Source organism: Chiloscyllium plagiosum, unplaced genomic scaffold (assembly GCF_037043375.1).
Source record: "Chiloscyllium plagiosum isolate Xiang-an unplaced genomic scaffold, Cpla_swu_hap1 HiC_scaffold_28, whole genome shotgun sequence".
Taxonomy (NCBI): Eukaryota; Metazoa; Chordata; class Chondrichthyes; order Orectolobiformes; family Hemiscylliidae; genus Chiloscyllium; species Chiloscyllium plagiosum.
Genome location: NW_028270166.1, coordinates 20354109 through 20379396, shown reverse-complemented (window position 1 = coordinate 20379396; position 25288 = coordinate 20354109). Strand labels below are relative to the sequence as shown.

General features: G+C 40.7%; 1 pseudogene across 1 annotated transcript in view; it reads left to right on the top strand.

Moving 5' to 3' along the window:
• Positions 1–25288, top strand: part of LOC122565353 (phospholipid hydroperoxide glutathione peroxidase GPX4-like) — a 42325-nt pseudogene that overhangs the window by 16018 nt on the left and 1019 nt on the right. The window contains exons 2-7 of the transcript XR_015751827.1: positions 264–354; positions 10513–10607; positions 14442–14586; positions 16123–16274; positions 16617–16641; positions 19906–19965. The product of XR_015751827.1 is annotated as a phospholipid hydroperoxide glutathione peroxidase GPX4-like (transcript). The remainder of the gene's footprint in view (positions 1–263; positions 355–10512; positions 10608–14441; positions 14587–16122; positions 16275–16616; positions 16642–19905; positions 19966–25288) is intronic.

Genomic DNA, 25288 nt, shown 5'->3' with positions numbered 1-25288 from the left:
ACTGGGTTTTGTTTTACCCCAGAAAGCCTGTGCAAATATCAACACCGAATATATGCTTTAAGATTGACTAAGAACGTTTGCATAGAATTTAAAAAAAACATTTGTTTGCTGGTGATCAGGCAGTGCAGGGAATCAATAGGCTGAACTCGTTCATTTGTATGTGCTATTTTTTCCAGTCCTGTTCATGAGAAAGAGCCAGTGGAGGCGAGTTTAAGTGTCTCTGGCCCCTCCCTAACGTGACTCACCATCTCGTGTTGTTACAGGACGATGATCAGTTGTACTCAGCGATTTATAAAGCGAGCATTTTTGGTGGGTCTAGCAACGTGCAAGGAGAAGGCAAGGACAAGAGCAATGGTGAGTGTTTGGTTTACCACAAAGAACTGCGGATGCTGGAAATCTGAAACAAAAACAGAAATTGCTGGCGAGACTCAGCAGATCTGGCAGTAGTCTCTTTTTACAGTATTTTGACAGAGCAGTTCAAACGTGATTAAAACGTAGAGCCTATTTCACCACGCTCTTTCTGAATCTGTTCATTTTACCCATTTCAAGGCTCTCAAATCCTGGAGCATTGCAAGAGCTGCATTTTTCAACCATCTCCCCATTTCAGGCCTGCTAATGCTGCCAGCCGCCTCTTTAAAACAAAACCGATTAAACCCTCTCGCTGGGCTTTATTCAGCGATAATCCGAAAGGATTTCGAACTGGAGCATGCGTTAATACGACTAGCTGGGCGACATGGGATTCTGTATGAAGAGTGTAACAAATTGCGGTTACATTAACGATGCCCCACTGGATGGGGGCCAACGCACGAATTGTGAAACACACAGTGCAGGAACAAAATCAGAAACGGCTTCAAAAGCTCCGGTCTGGCAGCATCTGTGTAGAGAGATCAGTTAATGTTTTGGGTCAGGTGATCCATCCTCAGAATGCAGAAACTCACCAGCTCTGGCAGAATCTGTGAACAGCAAATCAGTTTCAAGCCCAGTGACCCCTGCGTTTCTCCATTTCTTTCAGATTTTCAGCATCCGTGGTTCTTTATTATTAGCGGATGAAATGTGGTGTTCCTTCCACAGCATGTAGGGTAACGACAATCATTGAAGCCGCGTCACTTTTTGATTTCACTTCGTTTATTGTCTTCTCGGGGACACCCGATATCGTGGGAGCGACATTAAGAGAAACTTTTTTTTGTACGTTGCGGGTGGCAGTGCTGGAGTTGCACCTCAAAACAGCTGTTCCTCCAAATGAATAGGTAGTGGTCAGGTGTAAGTTGCTGCAATATGCAACCCAGCTGCACCTACCTCAGACTGCGTGGCCTCCCTATTTTCCCTGGCTGTGTGTTTGTGAAAACATTTTACAAAGTGCCTGCAAAATACATTTCAGATTTCAGTATATTTGAAATTAGGCGCAGTGCCATGCTCTTCCAAACTGATTTTCACCAGTTTCCTAATCTACTCTCACCCATGTGTCATCCAAGCGTCCAACTCAGCACCACCCTTCTGAACTGTCCATCTTCCGTCTCACCTAAAGCGTTCCACTCTCCCTATCTACCTATCGCCTTCCAGGTTACCTTCCCCCAGCCCCCTTCTTTCATCACCCCACCCCCCATTAAATATTGCAACATCCACATGCCTGAACCTATCTCTATCTTGTGTAAACTCAGAATGTTGATCTGCCAATCCTGTCCATCTTTCATCCAAGACTCGATTGTATCTGTGATATCAAATGCCCATCTGCTTGCTTGTGTTCTTTGCTCATCTATCTATTTTGTGTTTTGTTTTCTTCATTGCAGTAGTTTTCTTTTTTCCCATTGCTTCTAAAGTCTGCAAGATTTGTCTGATCCCTTAGTGATCCACACTAAGCCAACTTATTCTGATGCAATTCACAAACAAACCAGTTATGATTGCATGTGCCGATAGCACCTTTCTTGCACCAGCAAGCATTTTCTTTACAAAAAAATCAAAGAACTGTGAATTCTGGAAATTAAACAATTTTGAGGAAGGGTCACTGAACCTGGAAGGCTTAATTCTGCTTTTTCTCCACAGATGCTGCCAGACTTGTGTTTTTCCAGCCATTTCTGATTTTGTTTTTAAGCATTTTCTTTTCATACCTAAGTTTCTTTTGCAGGTCTTATTGTCAAAGGCACAACATATGTGAAATTGTCAGAATTAAGCTCGTAAAGAATTTTAACAAATACATTTTTAAAAAATCCACAGCACTTCAGTGTAATAAACAGCACCTTGTATATGTCAAAACAGCAGCATATCAAGTGAGAACCAAGTAGAAAAAAGAAAATCCAATTTGCTATTTAAATGCTCCTCTTAGAGACCCATTGAACATCTGCATTTGCTTTAAAATTTACATCACAGGTACACAGGGTCGCTAAAAGGTGTTTAGAATGCTTGCCTTCATCGCTCAGATTTTTGTGTAGAAGAGGGATAATGTTGAGATTGTGTGCAGGATGTAGGTGAGGCCTCTTCTGGAGTATGGTATGCAATTCTGGTTGCCCTGTTATCAGAATGATATTATTCAACTGGAGAGGCTTCAGAAGATTTAGCAGAATGTTGTTGGGAATGGAGGGTTTGAGATATAAAAATAGACTGGAAAGTCTGTGTCTCCTTTCACTGAAGTCTATGTGGCTGAGGGGTGGCCTTTATTGAGGCTTATAAAATCATGAGGGGCATAGATGAGATGAATGACCATGGTTTTTTTCCCTCTAATGGAAAAGTTCAAAACTCGGGTGTATATTGTTGAGGTCTGAGGAGAAGGGTTTCAAAAGGACATGAGTAACTTTTTTTTAACATAGTGGTTCATGTGTGGAATGACCTGCTAGAGAAAATGGATATGCAGATGTGGTTAATGTTTAAAAGATATTTGGATAAGGAAAGGACTGAATGGAAATGGACCAACCTTAGGCAGGTGGGACTAGTTTAGGAGCATGGTTGGTATGGATAATTTGGACTGAAGGGTCTGATTGCATGCTGTATGACTCTGACTCGAAGTGTTGATGGAAAGTTTGAGGAAGAGATTTCCAGCACCTCCGGCCAATGCAACTGATGAATGGAGTGATTTTTTTTTTTTTTTTGGTTTTGTTTTGCAAATTGGATGTGAGAGCCTTCAATTCCAGGAGCCCACAGATCTGAAAGACTTCTGGTCTGGCCTTTGTTAGAGATATTGTACTGCAAAGGGTCAATAGCCCAAGATTGAACTGCTGGAGAATGTTGGTATCGTGCTCCATTTCGGAGTGTGAAAATATTAGTGGAAGTGACTTTTTTTTTTAAATCTTTGCTCACCTAATGTCTTGGGTTCTTGGACTCGAATCAAAATTTTTAAAATTAGCTTGCATATGTATGGCTGTGATCGATAACGTGTTAAATCACGAATATTTGAACCAAAATAAAAGTGTGCTTTTTACAATTATATATTAATGATATAGAAGATGGTATTAGTAATATCATAAGCAAATTTGCTGATGATACTAAGTTGGGTGGCAGGGTGAAATGTGAGGAGGATGTTAGGAGATTATAGGGTGTCCTGGACAGGTTAGGTGAGTGGTCAGATGCATGGCAGATGCAGTTTAATGTGGATAAATGTATGGTTACCCACTTTGGTGGCAAGAACAGGAAGGCAGATTAGGTAATCAATTTAGGTAAAGGGGCAGTACAAAGAGATCTGGGTGTTCTTGTACACCAGTCAATGAAGGTAAGCATACAGGTACGGCAGGTAGTGAAGAAGGCTAATAGCATGCTGGCTTTCATAACAAGAGGGATTGAGTATAGAAGCACAGAGGTTCTTCTGCAGCTGTACAGGGCCCTGGTGAGACCACACCTGGAGTACTGTGTGCAGTTCTGGTCTCCAAATTTGAGGAACGACATTCTGGCTATTGAGGGAGTGCAGTGTAGGTTCACCAGGTCAATTCCTGGAATGGCGGGACTAACGCTGAAGGACTGGAGCGACTGGGCTTGTATACCCTTGAGTTTAGAAGACTGAGGGGGGATCTGATTGGGACATATAAGATTATGAAAGGATTGGACACTCTGGAGGCAGGAAACATGTTTCCGCTGATGGGTGAGTGTCGAACCAGAGGACACAGCTTAAAAATACGGGGTAGACCATTTAGGACAGAGATGAGGAGAAGCTTCTTCACCCAGAGAGTGGTGGCTGTGTGGAATGCTGTGCCCCAGAGGGCAGTGGAGGTCCAGTCTCTGGATTCATTTAAGAAAGAGTTGGATAGAGCTCTCAAGGATAGTGGAATCAAGGGTTATGGAGATAAGGCCGGAACAGGATACTGATTAAGGATGATCAGCCATGATCATATTGAATGGTGGTGCAGGCTCGAAAGGCAGAATGGCCTACTCCTGCACCTATTGTCTATGCTCAAGCATGAATTAAATTTGAAGATTTGATAAAGATGTGCACCTTTTGTGCTCTGCCTGACTCTGGTGTGTGAAATTTTGTCTTTGGTGTTTTGCATGCTCTGTACAAAAGCATTCCCCTGCACTGCTTTCTTTTTTGACATTGTTAGTGTTATTCTTCAACATGCTCATGTATATCTTTCAGCTTGTTTCAATCCAGTACACAGAATGCCAGATATTTCCCACAAATAATTAAATCTTTACTACAACAATTAGATTGTGTTCTTCTGTCTAAGAAAATAAAGCTAATTAAACCCAGTTTGTCTGCTAACTGCTTGAAACTGCTGCAGTAATAAGCTTCTTTTGAGAAAAGTCAATACCTACATTTTTCATATCTCCTTCTGAATTGGTCAGTTTGATATTCTGATTGCTTTCTGTTTTCAGTATCAGAGTTGATTGGTTGCAAAGGCACTTAATCCCAAAAATCAAATAGCATGTCAGGTACTAACAGATTTTGCTTGTTTAGAAATGTTTCTGATAAAGTTGGGTAAATTTAGTAATTCTTTACTGTTTTTCCACGAGATTTCAAATTAGTTGTCTCTTCAGGCTGTTGGCTACAGATGGTATGGGCTTTTGTATACTTATAAATAAAGCAGATTTTTGTATTGTGCATACTCTGTTTTTAGTGAAGTATAGGTGTGATTTTTTTTTTTCTTTGTCAAACACCAGTTTTATCTTGCCATTAGACTACAGAAACGTTTCCACTTGCCTTCAGTGTTCAATCCCACAAGTGTCGACAGCTCTTGGTCTAATCTTTATACGTGTTCCCAGTACATGAGTAAGCTATACTCTTCTGGAGAAGGACCTCCAACCTTGCCTATTTGTGAGTCTTGCAGCACTTTTATAAGTCTCCAAGCCTTGACATGGATCTGCTGTGATTTGGATTTTGAAATGTCTGCAAATTAATCATATAGGGTGGCCCAAAACAATGGGATGGACTATCTTAGTTTGCCCAAAAATTAGGACAACTGTCACTTCTTGCTGAAGTGCACTTATTTTTGTATTTGTGAGCAGTTGTTAACAATGCTGACCCTAACTTCATGTACTCCTTTTTTTTTTAAAAATAATATCAGGAACCAGTAATTCAAAATCTGTACAATGGATTTTTAATCGTGAATCAGCTGGAGATGATTTTATTGATTGTAGAACAATGACTAATATGATAAAATGTGGCTTATTGTGGAGTTTGGCTTAATTCAGACATTTTTTTATTTAATGTATTTCTCCTTTGACTCTCCATTCTCATGTGAACCATAAGCTGAATGGAACGTTGAGTAGCAAATTTTGACACTAATTTCCAAAGACCTCAGATTTTGTGGCATTCTTCTGTGGACAGTGTTCTAGGTATTGAGCTAGTTTTTAAGTGTTTATTTTGCACTGTAACCTAGTTATTCAAATTAGTAGAACCTATCACAGGTGAGGTGCCGGAAGACTAGAGGTTGGTTAACGTGGTGCCACTGTTTAAGAAGGGTGATAAGGACGAGCCAGGGAACTATAGACCAGTGAGCCTGATGTCGGTGGTGGGCAAGTTGTTGGAGGGAATCCTGAGGGACAGGATGTACATGTATTTGGAAAGGCAAGGACTGATTTAGGGATAGTCAACATGGGTTTGTGCGTGGGATATCATATCTCTCAAACTTGATTGAGTTTTTTGAGGAAGTAACATAGAGGATTGAGGGCAGAGCAGTAGATGTGATCTGTATGGATTTCAGTAAGGCGTTCGACAAGGTTCCCCATGGGAGATTGATTAGCAAGGTTAGATCTCACTGAATATAGGGAGAACTAGCCATTTGGATACAGAACTGGCTCAAAGGTAGAAGACAGAGGGTGGTGGTGGAGGGTAGGTTTTCAGACTGGAGGCCTGTGGAGTGCCACAAGTAACGGTGCTAGGTCCTCTACTTTTTGACATTTACATAAATGATTTGGATGTGAGCATAAGAGGTACAATTAGTTTGTTTGCAGATGACACCAAAATTGGAGGTGTAGTGGACAGTGAAGAGGGTTACCTCAGATTACAACAGGATCTTGACCAGATGGGCCAAATGGGCTGAGAAGTGGCAGATGAAGTTTAATTCAGATAAATTCTGTTAAGAAACATATAAAGTTAAAAGAGAAAAAGTATAACATAGCAAAGATAAGTGGGAAAACGGAGGACTGGGAAGGTTTTAAAGAACAACAGAGGATTACTAAGAAGGAAATACGCAGAGAAAAAATGAGGTACGAAGGTAAACTGGCCATAATATAAAGGAGGATAGTAAAAGGTTGTTTTTTTTTTTTTAGGTATGTGAAAGGCAAAAAAATGGTTAAAACTAAAATTGGGCCCTTGAAGACAGAAACAGGGGAATATATTACGGGGAACAAAGAAATGGCAGAAGAATTGAATTGTTACTTCAGATCTGTGTTCACTGGGGAAGACACAAGCAATCTCCCTGAGGTAACAGTGGCTGAAGGACCTGAACTTAAGGGAATTTATATTTGCTAGGAATTGGTATTGGAGAGACTGTTAGGTCTGAAGGTTGATAAGTCCTCGGGGCCTGATGGTCTACATCCCAGGGTATTGAAGGAGATGGCTCGAGAAATCGTGGATGCGTTGGTGATTATTTTTCAGAGTCCGACAGATTCGGGATCAGCTCCTGAGGATTGGAGGGTGGCTAATGTTGTACCACTTTTTAAGAAAGGTGGGAGAGAGAAAGTAGGAAATTATAGACCAGTTTAGTCTGACCTCAGTGGTGGGAAAGATGCTGGAGTCCATTATAAAGGATGAAGTTAGACACATCTGGATAGTAGTAACAGGATAGGTCAGAGTCAGCATGGATTTATGAAGGGGAAATCCTGCTTGACTAATCTTCTTGAATTTTTTGAGGATGTAACTCTGAAGATGGACGAGGGAGATCCAGTAGATGTAGTGTACCTGGACTTTCAGAAAGCTTTTGATAAAGTCCCACATAGGAGGTTAGTGAGCAAAATTAGGGCGCGTGGTATTGGGGGCAAAGTACTAACTTGGATTGAACATTAGTTGGCTGATACGAAACAGTAGTGATAAACTGCTCCATTTCGGAGTGGCAGGCAGTGACCAGTGGGGTACCGCAGGGATCAGTACTGGGACCGCAGCTTTTTACAATATATGTTAATGATATAGAAGATGATGGTATTACTAATAACATTAGCAAACTTGCTGATGATACTAAGCTGGGTGGCAGGGTGAAATGTGAGGAGGATGTTAGGAGATTACAGGATGTCCTGGACAAGTTAGGTGAGTGGTCAGATACATGGCAGATGCAGTTTAATGTGGATAAATGTATGGTCATCCACTTTGGTGGCAAGAACAGGAAGGTAGATTACTACCTAAATGGAATCAGTTTAGGTAAAGGGTCAGTACAGAGAGATCTGGGTGTTCTTGTACATCAGTCAATGAAGGTAAGCATGCAGGTACAGCAGGTAGTGAAGAAGGCTAATAGCATGCTAGCTTTCATAACAAGAGGGATTGAGTATAGAAGCAAAGAGGTTCTTCTGCAGCTGTACAGGGCCCTGGTGAGACCACACCTGGAGTACTGTGTGCAGTTCTGGTCTCCAAATTTGAAGAAAGACATTCTGGCTATTGAGAGAGTGCAGCATACGTTCACGACGTCAATTCCTGGAATGACGGGATTACCTTACACTGAAAAACTGGAGCGACTGGGCTTGTATACCCTTGAGTTTAGAAGACTGAGAGGGGATCTGATTGAGACATATAAGATTATTAAAGGATTGGACACTCTGGCAGCAGGAAACATGTTTCCGCTGATGGGTGAGTGCCGAACCAGAGGACACAGCTTAAAAATATGGGATAGACCATTTAGGACAGAGATGAGGAGAAACTTCTTCCACCGGAGAGTGGTGGCTGTGTGGAATGCTCTGCCCCAGAGGGCAGTGGAGGTCCAGTCTCTGGATTCATTTAAGAAAGAGTTGGATAGAGCTCTCAAGGATTGTGGAATCAAAGGTTATGGAGATAAGGCAGGAACAGGATACTGATTAAGGATGATCAGCCATGATCATATTGAATGGTGGTGCAGGCTTGAAAGGCAGAATGGCCTTATCCTGCACCTATTGTCTAAATGCGAGGTGCTGCATTTTGGGAAAGCAAATCTTAGCAGGACTTATACACTTAATGGTAAGGTCCTAGGGGGTGTTGCTGAACAAAGAGACCTTGGAGTGCAAGTTCATAGCTCCTTGAAAGTGGAGTTGCAGGTAGATAGGATAGTGAAGAAGGCATTTGGTATGCTTTCTTTTATTGGTCAGTGTATTGAGTACAGGAGTTGAGAGGTCATGTTGCGGCTGTACAGCACATTGGTTAGGCCACTATTGGAATATTATGTGCAATTCTGGTCTCCTTCCTCTTGGAAAGACGTTGTGAAACTTGAAAGGGTTCAGAAAAGATTTAAAAGGATGTTGCCAGGGTTGGAGGATTTGAGCTATAGGGAGAGGCTGAACAGGCTGGGGCTGTTTTTTCCTGGAGCGTCGGAGGCTGAGGGGTGACCTTTATAAAGGTTTCCAAAATTAAGAGGGGCATAGATAGATAGGGTAAATAGGCAAAGTCTTTTTCCCTGGGGTCGGGGAGTCCAGAATGAGAGGGCATAGGTTTAGGGTGAGAGGAGAAAGATATAAAAGAGACCTATTGGGGCAACTTTTTCACAAAAAGGGTGGTACGTGTATGGAATGAGCTGCCAGAGGAAGTGGTGGAGGCTGGTACAATTGCAACATTGAAGAGGCATTTAGATGGGTATAATGAATAGGAAGGGTTTGGAGGGATGTGGGCCGGGTGCTGGCAGGTGGGGCTAGATTGGGTTGGGATATCTGATCGGCATGGACGGGTTAGACCGAAGGGTCTGTTTCCATGCTGTACATCTGACTCCTATTTTGAGCTGATATTTGGATAGGAGTAATGATTTTCATTTGAAACATTATCTACTAAGCGTTGTCATTGCAAACAGGCTGCCATGCTAATGGGTTGCATTTTACATTCAAGTTGTGCATTAAATCTTTAAATGGCATTTAACTTGGTTGTCTTAAATATTATAATTACTTTTTTCTGAAGTAGCTGAGTATCTCTAGATAACAGGAAACTGCATTTCTAGAAATGCTTCAAGATTGCTGTAAATTACTTGAATTTTTGACTTCAGCTAAGATTCTTTCCAGGGTTGTTTTCCTCTTTCTTCAAGAGAATGTCTGTGGACTGTTTAATCTTGTGGCTTGTAATGTTCTGATGGTGGTGTGGTAACTAACCTATGCACTAGAGTCTTCCCTTTGACTGCTACCCTGTGACTCACGGGGATCAAAAAAATTGATCTGAGCAGAAACAAAAATTGGGGCAAACTTGGATCTGACAGTATCTGTGGAGAGAAATCGGAATTTATGTTTTGAGTTTTTCAGAAAAGACCAGGTGTTCTGAAGAAGGGTCACTCAGACTTGCTGAGTTTTGCTAGCAACTTGTGTTTTTTTTGTTTCGGATTTCCAGCATTTGCAACTCTTTGGTTTTTCTGATCTGAGCAGCACGCTTGCTGGGAATAAAATTCCAATTTCATAGTGTGACAGGTTTTCACCTGCACAGTGATGGAGGTGAGTTAAGGCCATTAATTAATGGACCTGAGCAAATGAAGGTTTTATTCTGTCAAATTTAATTGACCTTGAGGTGACCGTGCTGCAGTTGTACCATAGTAATGACTGGGCTTGGCACTTTCCACTCATCTGGTAAAATAGTACTTGTCTGCATACTTTTTTATTTGCAAGTATGTACAGTTGTGGGACAGATCTGCCTGTGGAACAATAATCTAAATTGAATGTTTATTTTTATGCATCCTAATTGGGTATTAATTAAAACAACTTTTTGTTAACTTTAACATTCAGCATGTTCTCACCATCTATCTTTTACCATTTTCAGGAGTTATGGACTGAAGGGGTCCAAATGGCCGAAATATTTGACAATACCTACGGGTTTATGTTGATGCGTTTGTTTGATTACAAAGAAATGTACATGTTTTTTTTTTTAGCTAGATGTAAAATTAGTTTCTAATGAATGGATTGAATGTATTGACACTTTTTTCTTGCTCATGAAATTTCTTTCAGAGTGCGCAACCAGAAGACTGGAGTAAGGCCACATCTGTTTATCAGTTTACAATCACGGACATAGATGGCAAAGAGGTGAATCTGGAAGAATACAAGTGAGTGAACAAGCACGTTGCTGCCTTGTTCAATTCAATTTACAGAATACTTTAACTGCTTCTAAAAGCTTGCTTACAAAGTTTCCAGTGTCTGTTTGAAAGTTATGCTGTGTTCCTTCATTTCTTGAGAAATACAAGCTGTTTACTGAACAGCCTGTTCAGAATTGCTATCTGGAACAGGCGGGACTTGTACCTGGGCTTCCTGGGCCAGAGATTGGGCCATTATACCACTGCACCATTTCTCTCTTCTGAAATGGTCTTCGAATCGCTGTGTATTTCTGATCAACACAGCATTTATTGTCCTCTTAAGGTGGTGGCTTGCTTGAACAACTGCAATCCCCATGTGTAAAGAAGGGGATTCTAGGGTTTGAGCAAATGGAAGTGAAGAGATTGTCATAGTTCCAAGTCAGGCTTGGAGGGAAATTTGTAGGTAGTGTTATTTTGTATCTGTTCACCTTCTCTAGGTGACTGCGGTTGCAAGTTTGGAAGGTGCCATCAAAAGACCCATGGTGACTGTCATTGATGGAGGAAGTGAATATTGATGGTTGATGGGATGCCATTCAAATGGGCTGCTTAGCCTGAGTGGTGGTTACCTCGAATGTTGCAGCTGCACTCCTCCAGGCACTTACGGTTTGTGCCTTGTAGACGGTGGATTAGTGTCCCCTTCTGACTCCCTAAAGTCTGTAGTAGCTGTCTGTGCAATCTACAAAGATGTACTGTAGAAATGTACAAAGATTTGGAAATAGCACCTTCCAAGCTGTTGACCACCAACATCACAGAAGAAGGTAGTAGCTATATTGGAGCACCACCACCTGCAAGCTTCCCTCCAAGGCACAATTCATCCTGACTTAAAAATATATTGTAATTCCTTCAATGCTGCTGGATCAAAACCCTAATCTCTCCCTGACTGCATTGTATGTCAGATGGACTGCAGTGGGCTGAAGGCGGCATCCCGCTACCTTCTGGAGAGCAACTAAGAATAGAATTTAAGTGATGGCTATGCCAGCAACACCCACTTTCCATGAATGAATAAAACAAATCCACTTTGGCCATTGCTAATGTTTCCTTCTCACTGACTGCTTCCTGTTTGTCAAGTTGATGTTGGTTTTCTGGCATGTATGTCTCTGTATTGGATTTTCCAAAATAGACCATCTCTACTACCTGTCTTTGCATTTCCCAGGGATTCCCCCACATGGTTTTGATTCAGGCACATAATCCATTCCACATGCAAGCCTCTTGGAGAAGCTTTGCACACAAATGCATTAGATATCCAGATGTATACGAGGTTATTTCAAGGTCAAGCCTCTGCAAATTATGTAGCAGATTTCCAGACAATTTGACTGATATTTAGAAATATTGCAAATTCAATTAAATGAAAATATGAAGTGACTTAATTTGAGGAAGAGTGGAGTGGAGTGGAGGGCAGGGCTGAAGAAGGGTTTATGCCCGAAACGTCTATTCTCCTGCTCCTTGGATACTGCCTGGCTTGCTGTGTTTTTCCTGTGCCACATTTTTCAACTCTGGTCTCCAGCATCTGCAGTCCTCACTTTGTCCCACTCCACTGTTCTAGGAGAATGTAAATTAGTAGAGAAGTTGCAAGACCAGGGCTTGCATATCCCAATCTTTGGCAGAACAGGTTTGCTGATTAACAAACATACAGGATATTTAACTTTATAATTAAAAGTACAGTATAAAAATGTTTTGTCTAAAACTTAAGTCACTTTCTTTACTGATTTTGTTTGCTGTTGACCAATAGCATTCTTGCTTGAGGGACATCTTGTTTCATTGCCTTTCCATCTCCTTTCCCTGGAAAATTGACTTTGCCATTCAATCTACTACCCTATCTCTTACACACACACACACTTCAGACATTATTCCACTCACTCCTTGCTCATAACCTAGTTTGGTGGAAGGTCACAGGCCTGAAGCATTAACTAACTTTTTTTTCATGCTGTTGTTCAGATCTGACCTGATTATTTCCAGCATTTTTTCTTTTATGCAAGAATTAAAATAATTGAAAGAGCTGAAGAATTTTTAACCTAAAATTATGAACTGCAATGTATAGTGAAAGGATAAGTCTGTAGAAATCCTGTACTTTTTATTAAAACAAATTGCATTCTACTTGAAAGAGAATTTACAAGAGGCTAGACTAATTTAATTAGCTAGCTTTCAAAAACTAGGCATAATTGCTCCCATTGAGAAACTGATTGTAACTGGATTATTCATAGTTGTTATATTTTCCCCACCCAAACCTGACATGAATCAACATATTTTTAAAATCCAGTTCCACCATTTGTCTTGGCAGGATTCAAACCCAGGTCCTCAGAACATTGCTTGAGTCTTTGGGATTAATAGTCTACTGATAGTATGCCTAGGCCATTGCCTCCCTACTAAAGTACACTAATTCTAATTTCCATTTGATATCACCACTTAATTGTTCAGTGTTTCAAATTTTGCTTCTGTCTTGCATCAAGCCCAAAGTTTGTAATTTGTCTGGCTTGAGTAAGAGGGCAGAAACCCAGTTGTGGTTTTTCTTTTCTCCTCCAGCATTTACCATTTGAAAAACAAGTTTGACCAGTTTCAAACAAGGTGATCTGCAAGAAATAAGATTCTGAACCAGTTCTTCAATTCAAAACTTTGGCAGGATTTTGGAATGACCTTGTGGATCTTTGGCATTCCTTTCAATGAGTTCTCATTGGGCCCAAAATTGGCTAAAGATGAGTCTGACTCGGGAGGGTTTTAAAAATAAAAGCATTGGCATTAGACTTAAACCCAAGAGACAATAAATTTCAAGACCACTAACATTGTTCTAAGAACTAATGCACCATAACACACTAAGGGGTTCTGTGCCAGAAGACCAACATATACTTGTAACTTGACAGCTGTGTTCTTTTCACTACATCTGACCATTCTAATGAAGTTCATAGAAAATAATCCACACTTTATTCCTTAGTGACTCACTTTCACTTTCTAATTATTGCCTGTCTCTTGGTAACACTTTGCAATTCAGTGGAAAACAAAATATGAAAGATCTCATTCTGTGCTGGTGTGGATCAGTTTGATTCCTAAATTTCAAGCAGTCTGAAAATCTTGATATGCTGTTTCTCTGGGGTCGAAGGCCTTTTTCTTCACCTCAATTGTTTTGAGTTTCAAATTTTATTTTTGTTCAGAAATAGGCTTTTTTTTTGCTTTGCTGTCTCCAAGGAATTTTATTTTAAACTTGTAGGATGAGTGTCACAGGCTAGGCCAAGATTTTTGTTTGTTTGAGAACTGCACTAACAAAGCTTTTTACAAAGTTTTTTTTGTATTTGCCTACGCTAAGCAACTGCAACCTTTCAGTCTATGCAATTCCTAATACATTGAAAACCTGTTCCACCCTTGATACTTAACTTGTGCAAGTTCCAGTAGTTAGCCTGAGCAGTGGCTGTACTTTCATGCATGTTGTTATTCTTGAGGAATTTTTAATCCAGAAATGCCAAAATAGCCGCCACACAGACCACCACTGACAGCCTGCTGCGACCAGTCACAGGAAATCTTTACATGCATGCTGTTGATATCATGAGGGGCCCTTCAGAATCAGAAATACTTCAGAGCCACGGCTGCGTGCTTGGATTTTCTCTACTGTTCCTCACTGCTTCTGTCAGTGAGTGATCCATCTCCTTGCTCAGATGTCAAAATGGCTGCTAGTGCATGCATTCATTAGGATCCATGACCACTTGACTGTGACACTGTACCCCACCAGTCAACTTGTGGTTAGCATCACTGTCATTACTTGCTTTGTCTGTACGCTTGAAACAAATATGTCACAGTCTTGTTGTTTATTTTTTTTTTTAGGGGACTTGTCTGCATTTTTGTAAATGTGGCCTCCAAATGAGGAAAGACTTCCGTAAACTACACTCAGCTTGTTGAACTGGATAGTAAATATGCTGAGAAAGGTTTACGGATTTTGGCTTTCCCCTGCAATCAGTTTGGTAAGCAGGTAAGCTTGGGAAAACACAGTTCAGCATGCAGATTTTCTCCATGTTTCCAACCTGTTGGTTTTAATAGCATGTTGCTGTTTCTTCATATACAGCCCTAAAAGGGTGTATTTTATTAGATTCCTATCCCCTTCTAAACTGTGTAAGCTCAGTGGAAAACTATGGGAACAGGAGTGGGCCATTCAGTCCCTTGAGTCTGTTCCGCCATTCAACAAGATTATGGCTCCTCTGTGGCTTAACTCCATATGCCTGCCTTTGGCCAGTTCCTTTATACTTTTGCTTGACCAAAATTGATCTAACTTAGATTTTAAAACTAACAATTGACCTAGCATCAATTGCTATTTTTTTCAGGAGAACATTCCAAACCTCTCTGCATGTAGAACCATACCTCTGCTGAATGGTTTGGCCCTAATTTTTTTTAGACTCTGACCCCCCCCCCCCCTAGTTCTGGAACTCCAAATAGTGGAAATTTATTATCTTTATCTACTCTGCATTTTCCTGTTAATGACCTGAACTATTGATCAGATCACCCCTCAATCTTCTAATTTCTAGGGCAAACTTGCTTAATTTGTGTAATCTCTCCTCAAAGTTCACCCTTGAAATCCAGGTATTTATTCTCATAAATGTACTTTGCAGTCTGTTCAAGACCAAAATCCTTCCTTGTTGCCCAGATTCATTTGCAGAATTCCAATTGGACTGCAACCAGGGCTATAACACAGATGCAGTATAAAGTCTGCATCCTTTTACTCCAGTCTTCTTTTTTTTTCCTTTTTTCTTTTTTTTTCTTAAAGGCCAGCATTCCATTTAGATTTCTTGATTATTTTTTCTTCTGCAACTGTTCATAACATTTTAAAGATGAGCTCCCGAAATTTGTTTGGGTATCCAAACTTTATACCATCTAGAAAGTACCCTGATCTATCCTTTTTGGTCCAAAATGGATAACCTTGTATTTTGTTACATTGAAATCCAATCTGGTACAATTTTGCCCAATCATTTTAGACTGACTTTATCCTATTTGTAATAGAAGTTGGTCACTGTTGTAGATTTGGAACCGAAATGAAGTGGAATCTTTTCAGCCGGAGGGTGGTTAATCTGTGAACTCATTGCTGCAGAGAACTGTGGAGGCCAGTCATTGAGTGTATTTAAGACTGAGATTCTTGACTGGTGAGGGGATCCAGGGTTACAGGGAGAAGACCAGAGAATGAGAACATATCAGGCGGAGCAGACTCTGGGCTGTCCGGCTTACTTCTGCTGCTTTCTCTTGTGGCCTTATGATTTCTGAGTTGAACTTACTTCAAACTGAATGAACTGTTTAACAATTCTGACTGCCTTTTTGATTTTAATGATTTATAAATGTTGCAACAATTATCCATCCAGGTACTTGTGCACTATCAACTGAAGTTGCATTCCCAACACTTTCTGGATGGATACCTAAAGCTTTTGATCATTGGAATTGTAATTAATTGAGTTTTGGACACTAATGAAATCGGAATTTAAAAGTACAGACTAAAACATTTTAATATTGCCATTTGTTTCAGGAACCTGGGGATGAGAAACAAATAAAAGCATTTGCAAATACATACAATGTAAAGTTTGACATGTCCAGCAAAATTGATGTCAATGGGGATAACGCCCACCCTTTGTGGAAATGGATGAAGGAGCAGCCAAAAGGGAAAGGACTCCTTGGAAAGTATGTTTATATCTAATATTTTGCTAAACCAAGAATTTGTATTGTTTCTATTAAATAGAATCCTTTCTTTCAGCTGTGTATCAAAGGCACCTCTCAACACTACTTCAGCCCAAAACATAGTGGTATCTTGCACAATTATAATTAAGAAATCCTTAATTCTAAGTGCTAAGTCTCTCTTTATAGGTGCATACCCAATTCACTTTTTTCTTTTTTCTAAAAAAAAAGCAGCTGAGGTTTGAACAAATTCTAAATCTCTTTAATGTAGAGTTAGCACTAATATTAAACTGAGTGAATAAGGTCTCTCTCCCAAAACAATTTAACACTTGCATTTTGTTTTTACAGTGCCATTAAGTGGAACTTCACAAAGGTATGGAAGCTACTTACTCTAGTATTGAGCATGTATATTTTCTATAAAAGGCATGTAATAAAAATCCAGAGTCATCGAGATGTACAGCATGGAAACAGACCTTTTTGGTCCAACTCGTCCATGCCGACCAGATATCCCAACCTGATCTAGTCCCATTTGCCAACACTTGGCATGTATCTCTCTAAGCCCTTCCTTATCATATACCTATCCAGGTGCCTTTTTAAATGTTGTAATTGTACCAGTCTCCACCTCATCCTCTGCTGCTTGATCCATACATACACCATCCTATGTAGAAAAAGTTGCTACTTAGGTCCCTTTTTTTAAAAAAAACAAATTAGTTTTTTCCCCTTCCCCCTAAATCTGTGCCCTCCTAGGTCTGAACTCCCAAACCCCAGAGAAAAGCAATGTCTATTCACCCTATCCATGCCTGTCATCATTTCATGAACCTCTATAAGGTCACCCATCAGCCTCTGCTCTAGGGGAAACAGCGCCAGCCTTTTTAGCCTCTCCCTATAGCTCCAATCCTCCAACCCTGGCAACATCCTTGCAAATCTTTTCTGAACCCTTTCAAGTTTCACAACATCCTTCTGGTAAGATGGAGACCAGAATTGCACATAATATTTCAATAGCAGCCTACCAATGTCCTGTACAGCTGCACCTTGACCTCCCAACTCCTGTACTCAATACTCTGACCAATAAAGGAAAGCATACCAAACGCCGCCTTCACTATCCTATCTACCTGCGACTCCACTTTCAAGAACAATGAACCTACACTCCAAGGTCTTTGTTCAGCAACATTCCCTAGGACCTGACCATTAAGTGTAGAAGTCCTACCCTGATTTGCCTTTCCAAAATGCAGCACCTCGCATTTATCTAAACTAAACTCAATCTGCCACGTCTTGAGTTTTTATTTTCTCTCGTGTTTGAAACATTTGTGTTTTTAACATGTCCCTGACGCTTGTTCAGAAAACAAGTATGACCATCACCTCCAGTACAAGAAAAAAGCAGATGGATTACTGAGGACAGAAAGGGAACTGGCAGGCAGTGCAGGGAACCCCGGTGGCTGGTCCCCTCAAAAACCAATATATGGTTTTGGATACGGTTAGCGGGGAGGGGATGACTTTTATCAGCGGTAAGCCATAGGGTACACATCTCTGGCACAGAGTCTGTCCCTCTTGCTGAGAGGGAAAGAGGGGAGATGAGCAGATTTAGTTATTGGGGACTCCATAGTTCGGGGGACAGATAGGAGGTTCTGTGGGAACAAGAGAGAGTCGTGGTTGGTGTGTTGCCTCCCAGGTGCCAGGGTTTGTGGTGTCTCTGATTGTGTGTATTTGGGATCCTTGAGGGGGAGGGAAGCAGCCCCAAGTAATTGTCCACATACCTACTAACGACATAGGTAGAAAATGGGATGGGGATTTTAGGCAGAAATTCAGAGAGCTAGGATGGAAGCTTAGTGCTAGAACAAACAGTTGTTATCACTGGTTTGTTGCCTATGACACATGCTAGTGAGGTGAGGAATAGGGAGAGAGAGGAGTTGAATGTGTGACTACAGGGATGGTGCAGGAGGGAGGGTTTTGGATAATTGGGGCTCAGTCTGGGGTAGGTGGGACCTCTACAAACAGGATGGTCTACACCTGAACCAGAGGGCTACCAATTTCCTAGGAGGGTTTAAACCACTTCTGCAGGGGATGAAAACCTAAAATGTAGTTCCAGTGGTGGCAAATAGTTTAATGCAGAAAAGTGTGAGGTGATTCACTTTGGAAGGAGCAACAGGAATCGAGTACTGGGCTGATGGGAAGATTCATGGTAGTGTAGATGAGCAGAGAGATATGTGTCCATGTACATATATCCCTGAAAGTTACTACCCAGGTTGATAGTTGTTAAGAAGGCATATGGTGTGTTAACTCAATCCCCCTACTAATAAAAGTTTTGGAGCCACGAGGTCATGTTGCAGCTGTACAAAACTCTGGTGTGGCTGCACTTGGAGTATTGCGTACAGTTCTGGTCACCACATTCTGGAAGGATGTGGAAGTTTTGGAAAGGGTGCAGAGGAGATTTACTAGGATGTTGCCTGATATGGAGAAAAGCCTTATGAGGAAAGGCTGAGGGATTTGAGGCTGTTTTCGTTAGAAGGTTGAGACGTGACTTAATTGAGACATACAAGATGATCAGAAGATTAGTTAGGGTGGACAGCAAGACCCTTTTTTCCTCTGGTGATGGCTAGCATGAGGGGACATGGCTTTAAGTTGAGGGGTAACGGATATAGGACAGATGTCAGAGGTAGTTTTTTTACTCAGTAATAGGGGTGTGGAACGCGCTGCCTGCAACATTAGTAGACTTGCCAACTTTACGGGCATTTAAATGGTCATTGGATAAACTTATGGATGAAAATGGAATAGTGTAGGGTAGATGGGCTTCAGATTGGTTTCACAGGTTGGCACTTTGTGCCGACGGGCCTGTACTGAGCTGTAATATTTGATGTTCTATTACAATGTGATATTGGGTCAGATGGTGACAACTTGTTTTTTTTTTTTAAAACAAAAAGTAGGTCTCTTCAAGAAAAGTCAAATTCTGGGAATTTGAACTTGGTTTATGGAGTGAAATCACAGCTACCAATGGTGGAACAGTCTTAAGACAGGGAATGCTCTGGTGGCCAGAATTAACTGGGTAAAAATATCTCCGAGTTGTAAGGGTGGAGGTGATTAAGAGATAGTGACCAAATTATGGAAACAGTAAAAATGTTCATCCTTTTTAAGAAACTTGGGAGTTGACATCAGCCAACAGAGATGATGGATGAAGTGGAATACAGAAGCAGTTTTTTAAAAAAGTGCCTCCACTTTTTAGAAGGTTGAAAGTCTAGGGCTAACATGAGCATGGAGAAAGAATTCTGAAGCTGAGACACAGGTGGAGATCAGTCCTATCAGAAATTGTCTATTCCAACCTTGGTGATCAATGTGTTTGAAAGATCACTGCCTGTGTCAAGAATGACATGATGCGAAAAGTTTGCTTCAACCTCTACCCACTAGGTTAAGGGAATATGCAGAACTGCAGATAATATCTTCAGCCTTTTCAATATATAACTGCTCATGCCAAATGTCTGATCTCTTGGAGGTGGTGGATTGAGGAGATGTTGCAATAAGGTAGAATTGAATTTCATGGGTGCATATTGACTTGTTTCTGAATGTTGCTGATGGGTGGCTTGTGGAAAGACTTTGGACTCTGCATTTGATCCCAAGTGGCAACTTTCTATTTCATCTCTTCTAGTTTTTGATTGACCGTGAAGGTCAAGTTGTCAAGAGATATTCTCCCATGGATGACCCTGTGGTAAGTTACTTTTTTGTTTTAACTTAAACCAACCTTGTGAACTGTGCTTCCAAATTGAGGAGGTAACTATTAGACCAAATTGGTGCCCAACTGGAACTGAAACAGTACCAAACCAAATGTGCACAGCATGTGTCCCTCTTGCTGATGCCTGCCTAATTTCTAAAATCATCATTGTGACCATAAGACAGGAGCAGAATTAGACCATTTAGTCATCGCTGATATAAACACAGTCCCAAACTTATGTTGCAGCATCCTTTTTTCAGTAACCTTTCTCTTCTCTTCCTTCTATGAGAAGTAAAAGTACATTGTCCAACACTGGATTTAGATGCTCATCCACTGTTTTAAATCCACAATATTTCAAATTGTCTCTGAAAAGGTAAATTTTACTCTTGGGTAATGCAGAGAACATTTTGATATTTTACTGTGAACAATTCAATTCAGTAAGTGAGTTATAGCAGCTAACTTTTCCCTTAACCTGTTGCCATATTGATGGCTACATTCGTTTGGAAGTGAAATATCTCCCCTCATCCTCTTGCTTTGCTCTTCGTTTCTTTTTATTAACATACTTAACTTTAGGCCAGGTTAAACCCAGTGTGCCCAAGCTGACCCCAAATGCTCACCTGGCAGGGCTGGTTATTGTTGGGTGGTAGGATGCCATTAATAGGTGCCTGGACATATTTGATTTCCCCCACTGGCATCACTATTTCTATCACTAACCACCCAGATGACATTTAAGCCCAGAGTGCAGTGCTGGCAGTTCAGAGCTGGATCGTTTACCTGTAAATAGCTGGGGAGACTCTATTCCTAACTAAGGAACCATGGCACCTTGTACTGCACATGGTGAGAGGGCGGTGGAGGCATGCTTAATGTCCAAGGTATTGGATTTGGCAGAATGCTATTGAGATTATTTGGGGAATGAGTGCAGACCAGATGATCTGAATGACCCACTTCTGTTCTGTGTGAAATTTGTGCAATTGAACCTATTAAGTTGTAATCCAGCTGTTGAGAATGAGCTCTTCCTGTATTTAATGTGCTGCCCATACTTTCTAGAAAACATGTCTCTTAGTTGATCTGGTTTGACACATCTTGGTAATAAATGGTCATCTCTGTAGCAGATTAGTGGACTGATTAGAAGGCTATTTGGCTGTACAATGTAACTGATCCAGCACCAATCCTTCTGCCACATCCCAGCTGGAAGTGTTTTGAGATCAGTGAAATTCTATTCTTGCCTGCTAGTTGCGGCACCATCTCCTGTCCCCTGAATAGTCAATAGCACATAAAATTTAGACAGGAGTATCTATCAATTTGTGGGTTTGCCACGTATTAAATTGCAGACTGAACCATCAAGAGATGATGGATGATGATTTTCCTTATTTTCATTTTATCTCCTGGCTTTAGCCCCATTCAGTACTTTCAAATAACAATCAAAGTATGACATGGCGATATTTAATTTTTTTATTTGGTGAATTCCTGTATCTTTGCTTCTGTTATGTATAATACAATGTGGGATTGAGTTACACCAGAATTATTCAGCAAGTAAATATAGCTGTATTTTCTTTATAATTGGTGCATCATATTTCTTTGCTGTAAAAGATGTTGAGGACATTACTTTGCAGTTGGTTCGTCTGGTTCTTGATTTAGCAGTAAACTAACTTTTTTGTGTGGTGTTTTCTTGTGGAGTAGCTCCTGCGTTTTGAAGCTTCACATCACTTCCCAGAAGAGAGACTTTAGAAGTTGTCATAGTTTTGGCCTTCTATCTTGTAGGAAAGTTTCTTGTTCTTTTTTTGAACTTCAGTGCAGTGAGGGTCAAAAGAGACCAGCAGGCCAGGCAACAAGAGCATTGGCAGAGAGACAAAACCAAGTAAGTAGAAAGGAGAGGAAAAAAGACCATGAAAATCAGGTAATGGAAAATAGTACTTGGCTTGAAATCTAATGGAATCTTGACGTTCTCACTGTAATAATACTCGCAGCTTGAGTTCGTATCTAGACATTTTGCAGTTGAACCATAGCCACTAATAGAAAATGTATCATTCTAACTTTTGAAAAAAATTTCACCACTACTTCTCATTTGACCCTGTACACTAGCTCTAAATATTGCAGTTGCCCCTGGATTTTGTCTTCCAACATCAAGGATAGAAATGTTTACAGTTGCTTCCCTATTCATATAGGGAATATTTACTAATCTCCATATTGATGGATAATATCCTTCAAGTTACCCTTCCTTCATTCTAATTTTTGGGAGGAGCTGAAGTTGATGCAATTCATGCAAGAACTTTTTTTTTTGTAGGTTTTAGCTGAGTCAGTTATACAGCATGGAAACAGGCCCTTCAGTCCAACGTGTTCATGCTGACCAGATATCCTAAACTGATCTAGTTCTGTTTGCCATCATTTGTCCTATTTCCTTCTAAACTCTTCCTACTCATGTATCCATCTAGATGCTTTGTAAATGCTGTAATTGTACCAACCTGCTCCAACTCCTCTAACAACTCATTCCATTCACTTTCCACCGTGTGTGGAAAAGGTTGCCCCTCCAGATCCCTCTAATCTTTCGTCTCCTCCTTTAAATTTATGCCCTCTAATTCTGAACCTCCCTACCCTGGGGGGGATTGGGGAGACTGTGTGGCTGTTTACACTAATCATGCCCCTTACCCCTGATGACCACTCTAGAAAGATGTTCCAATATCCCACCCCTGTGCTTAGTTTGGTGCTCTTTTTTTTTTAAGAAGCAAAAAATCTGCCACCACAGAATAGAGGTCTCAAAAATGCCCTAGTTAACATTTTCTGCCAAACTGTGTGAAATTGGTTATGTTTGCCTATCAGTGATTGCACTTTATAAGCTTTTAAGTATAAAGTGCCCATGGAACGTAACTACTATACTGTACATAGAAATTAAGACTTATTTTAAAATCAGAATTAAAGTTATCCCATTTTACTATTGATTAAAATAACTAGTGACCTGAAACTTAGATGAAAGTGCTATGGATTCTGGAAATGTGCAAAATAACTTAAATAGGTATGGTTCTTCCTGCAAAATATCAAAGATATATGAAGGAGTTAGATTACTGATTATAATTGTCACAATTGTTGCTATTCTTGTGTCCCATAATTAGTGCCTGTTATAAAAATGAAGTTTGCGTTGAGTCAGTTAAACAAAAAAACCCTTACTGTAGTTTCAGGTTGAGACAATGGGGGGGGCGAGTTTCACCTCCGTCCCGGGTGAGGTTGAGAAGACAAGACTTTCATGGTAACCTCAGCTGGTATGGGAAATGAATGTGTTTTGGTGGCACTCCGCATTGAAAATCAGTCAAGGAGCTACATGATCTCCTCCACTAATTATATGCACCAATAAAGTGAATGTTTTATATAGGTGACACACACAAGTCACTTGCAAGTAACTAATATATAAACTTATTTTTTAAAATTCACTTCCCACAAATCCAGAGGGGGTTTTTAAAAAAAAAAACTAAGCGTGAGAAACTTTAGTGCTACAGTAACATTCCATCCAATAAATGGTTAGTTATCAACATACTGAGCATACAGGATGCCCATGTAAAGGAAGAATTGCCAATTACAGCAAACTTTAACTGGCACCAATAGGACCAGGAATATACTGGTTGATTTGTGGATGTACAAATCAGTCTTAAACAGAAAGTAGTAGAAACATCGCACAAGATATAAACATCACTTGTACTTTATCTACAGCATAAATCAGTTAGTAATGCACCTTTTTGGCTTACATAAAACTTAACAGTATAGGACCTTCTCTGAAGGCATTTGGCTTTTAATTTAATGCATTCATAACATCCCTTTTGAATTTCTTTTTCTTTTCATCCATGTCCTCTGCAGGACATGAGATACAAAGAAAATCTACAGTTCAGGAGCAGGCCCTTCGGCCCTCCAAACCTGAACCGATCCAAATGTACTGTCTAAACCGGTTGGTCAATTCCTAAGCATTTGTATCTCTCTGCTCCCCACCTACTCGTACATCTGTCCAGATGCATCTTAAATGAATCTACTGTGCCTGCCTCTACCACCTCTGCTGGCAATGTGTTCCAAATGCCCACCACCCTCTGTGTGAAGTACTTGCTGCATGTATCCCCCTTAAACTTTCCACCCCTCACCTTGAAAGCATGATCTCTCGTTATTGAATCCTTCACCCTGGGAAAAAGCTTGTCTCTATCCACTCTGTCTATGCCCTTCATGATTTTGTAAACCTCAATCCGGTCCCCCCCATCTTTTTTCTAATGAAAATAAACCTAACCTACTCAACCTCTCTTCATAGCTAGCACCTTCCATACCAGGCAACATCCTCGTAAACCTTCTCTGCACCTCTCCAAAGCGTCCACATCCTTTTGTAAATGTGGCGATCAGAACTGTACACAATATTCTAAATGCGGCTGAACCAATGTCTTGTACAATGTTAACATGACTTGCCAGCTCTTATACTCAATACCCCGTCCAATGAAGGCAAGCATACTATATGCCTTCTTGACCACTCTATCCACCTGTGCAGCAACCTTCAGAGTACAGTGGACCTGCACTCTCCGATCTCTCTGCCCATCAACTTTTTCCCAAGGCTCTTCCATTCATTGTGTAACTTGCTCTATAATTAGACTTGCCTAAATGCATCCTCACATTTGTCTAAATTGAAAGCCATCTGCCACTTTTCCATCCAACTCTCCAGTCTCTCTATATCCTCCTGTATTCTGACAGCCCCTTATGCTTTCTGCTACTCCACCAACCTTTGTGTCATCTGCAAACTTGCTGATCATACCAACAGTGCCCTCTTCTAGATCATATATGTATATTACAAACAACAGTGGCCCCAATACTGATCCCTGTGGAACACCACTGGTCACCTTTCTCCATTTCGAGAAACTCCCTTTAACTACTACTGTCTCCTGTTGCTCAACCAGTTCTTTATCCACCTAGCTAGAACACCCTGCACACCATGTGACTTCACTTTCTCCATTGGTCCACAATGGGGAATCTTAGATTCCTGAAGAAGGGCTTATGCCCGAAATGTCGATTCTCCTGTTCCCTGGATGCTGCCTGACCTGCTGCGCTTTTCCAGCAACACATTTTCAGCTCTGATCTCCAGCATCTGCAGACCTCACTTTCTCCTCAACCTTATCAAACACCTTACTAAAGTCCATGTATTGACATCAGCAGCCCTTCCTTCATCTAACAACTTGATCTGTTTCTACTTTTTCCATTTTCATCTATTTAGTCTGTCTCCCCTTCTTGCTACCTGACATTCAGGGCTGGCCTTTTGTTCTCTCATTTCCCAACATCTGTGTGAGCCCATTTGCGTGGTCATTTG